This window comes from Melospiza melodia, chromosome 18 (genome assembly GCF_035770615.1).
Source record: "Melospiza melodia melodia isolate bMelMel2 chromosome 18, bMelMel2.pri, whole genome shotgun sequence".
Taxonomy (NCBI): domain Eukaryota; kingdom Metazoa; phylum Chordata; class Aves; order Passeriformes; family Passerellidae; genus Melospiza; species Melospiza melodia.
Window position 1 is genome coordinate 5,337,501 of NC_086211.1, and position 3,358 is coordinate 5,340,858.

Genomic DNA, 3,358 nt, shown 5'->3' on the forward strand with positions numbered 1-3,358 from the left:
AAATTGCCAATTAAATTTGATTGATATAATGAAATTGGATTTTATTTTCACTTACCTTCTCCCTCCCCACCTCCAGACCCCCCAACCCCTCCCCCGGTGATCCCCCGGCCCTGGTGCGGGGCCGCAGGCGGGGAACGGGCCCGGGGCCACCGGGGAGCGTCTCCCGAGCCCGGCCCGGTCCGAGCATCCCTCCCGCCGCCGGCCCGCGCTCTCTCCCGCCTCTGGAAGTTGGAGGGAAAAGCGAGATCTAAAGCAGCCCTTCTAAAAATGCATTAACTGTTTCCAAAATCTACATCGCCGCTTAATTAAATATGTTATCCTGTTTATAGGATCTGTGGCTAATTATTTAGAGTCGTTTAATCTACGCGATTTGCACGTTAATTAAACAGCACCGGGCTCATTGTGCGCTCCGAGGGCCCGCAGCGCCTGCTAGGGGCTGCCCGGAGCCCTGCAGCCGCGACCCCCGGCCTGGGGGGGCTCCGGGCAGAGGGGATGGAACGGGGGGCACCGGGGCAGAGGGGATGGACCGGGGGGCACCGGGCAGAGGGGATGGAACGGGGGGCACGGGGCAGAGGGGATAGATCGGGGGGCACGGGGCAGAGGGGATGGACCGGGCAGCGGGGATGGACAGGGGGGCACGGGCAGAGGGGATGGACCGGGGGGCACCGGGCAGAGGGGATGGACAGGGGGGCTCCGGGCAGAGGGGATGGAACGGGGGGCACCGGGGCAGAGGGGATGGACCGGGCAGCGGGGATGGAAAGGGGGGCACGGGCAGAGGGGATGGACCGGGGGGCACCGGGCAGAGGGGATGGATCGGGGGGCAGCGGGGATGGACAGGGGGGCACGGGCAGAGGGGATGGACAGGAGGGCACGAAGAGAGGGGATGGACCAGGGGGGCACGGGCAGAGGGGATGGACAGGGAGGGCACAGGCAGCAGGGATGGACAGGGGGACACGAAGAGAGGGGATGGACCGGGCAACGGGGATGGACCGGGGGGCATGGATAGAGGGGATGGACCGGGGGACTCGGCCAGAGGGATGGACAGGGGGGCACGGGCAGAGGGGATGGAAAGGGGGACACGGGCAGAGGGGATGAACCTGGTGGTACGGGCAGAGGGGATGGACCGGGGCAGCGGGGATGGACAGGGGGGCACGGGCAGTGGGGATGGACAGGGGGGCACGGGCAGAGGAGATGTACAGGGGGCACGGGCAGGAGCACCCCCCGGTCCGAGCTAACAGGAGCAAAACGTGCTGGGATGCTCCCGGAGAGGAGCAGCCTGTGGGATTCGGGGCGGGGGATGCAGCTGGGAACACCCAAAGAGGTTTTGGGGACCCCGGCCCGAGCTGACAGGAGCAAAACGTGCTGGGATGCTCCCGGAGAGGGGCAGCCTGTGGGATTCGGGGAGCGGGATGCAGCTGGGAGCACCCAAAGGGGATTTGGGGACCGGCGGGGAAAGGGGGGACCCGCAGGGATCGGGCCCCGCTCGGTCCCCGCTCGGTCCCCGCTCGGTCCCCGGTCCCGCCGCCGCTCCGAGGCGCAGTCCCTTCCCTCGCCGTGTCCCCCCTGCTGTCTCCTCCCCTGTCCCCATCTGTCCCCCTCGGAGCTCGTGTGTTCCGGCCTTTGTGTGGCAGCCTTGCTGCCGCCCCGCTCCCATCTCCTTCTGCCCCATTAACCCCCGGCACGAGTCCCGGCGACAAAAGGGCTGCAACCTGATCCGGGTTTGATTGAATCCCCATTGTTCTCCCGGCTAATTCCCGCTTGTCCTGCCTTCCCCGCCACGGGCAGGAGAGGCCCGGCTGTGCCCGTGGGGGTGGCTGTCTCTTAATTGCTTAAAAACTGACTGCCCCACCACCCGAGGAACCCGCAGCAGGTTGGGAAGGGTTCGCCGTTCCTCGGGAAATGAACGCGTTTAATTCCAAGTTTGTCCCTGGGAAAATGCTGCCCACCCTCGTCCTAGGCATGTCAGGAGGAATAGCAGGGCTTTTAAACAGGGGATTAAGGAAAGTGGTCACTTTTGACTCAGTAGGAAAAATCCCTCCGTGACGGTAATGAAAGCCTGGATGATATAAGTATCCTCTGGTTCACAATAGCAATTAATATGGTAATATTCTACTATTAAAGATGCTAACATTAAGATGGAACTTGTACGTGGTTAAAACATTTAATAGAAGGGAGAATGCATTCCTCGAGCATCAGGTAACAAAGTCAAATGGAAAAGGGGGGAAATGAAAGTATCTTAAAATAACAAAGGCCTCTATATAATTTGGAAAGGCTTCTAATACTCCCTTCCTCCTCAAGGAAAACTTGAGGCACTTTGAGAAGCGGATATTAGCGAGTGCAGGATGAGAGAGTTTGTACAGGGTGGGGAGAGCTGCATGGTGGGATCCCAGCCCTTCTTTGGAGACCAAATGCAATGGGGACATCTGCAGTGACCCACTGGAGGGGCCTGTCCTGGGACAAAGACACAGAAGCATCACAATAATCCAGAAATGTGGGCGTTGGAAGGTCAAAGCTCTGCTCCAGGCAAGGGCAAGTTCAGAATGAGCCCAGGCTGTCCATGACCTTGTGATGCAGAGCTGAACTGCACTCCCCAAGGATGGAGGTCCCAGGACCTCTCAGAGCTCTGTCCTGGTGCTGCACCACGTTAAAATCCTGGTTTTCCCCCCTCAAAATCTACCCAGCACACCCTGAGCTGCCTTGGAGTGCCATGCGAACACCCCAAATAATGATTGTATCACAGGGAACAACACAATCTTTGGTTTGTGCTGGAGAAGGAGGAATTTTAAGACCTGCTCATCTCTGCCCTGTGAATTCCCTTGGTTTGATCAATTTGCCAAGCAGAGGACAGACACAGTTATACAAAAATACTCTCTTAGCAGAGTTTTTAAAGTCTCAGTCTATTTGGAAGAAAATGAGAAAGCACTTATTTAAACTACAGTCCACACTTTGATTATGATGAAAGCCTTTTCCTTTTTTTCACCTTTGTTTTCACTTAAAAACAGTCAGGATTTAGGTTTTTGCTTTTCACTGTAATAAAAGTAATTTGCAAAGATAATAGTATTGTGGGACTAAAGGAACCTTTCAGCTGATCGCTAGAAGAAGCAAATATTTACCAACTGGCTCTGATGATGAATTGGAGACTGATTGGAGAGTATGATCTTCATCCTGGCTTCAGCTTTGCTGACTTCATCAAATCTGACCATCTTGGGTTTACAGTTATTTTTCTCTAAAATGTAGTTTTCCTGGGAGAAGAAAAAGAGTCTTCTGAAGTTTGCACTATTGCATAATTTATTTAAAAGAAACACTGCCTGGCTGGTGCCAAGGATTGATGTAGGTCATTCAAGCTCCAGTCTGCCCA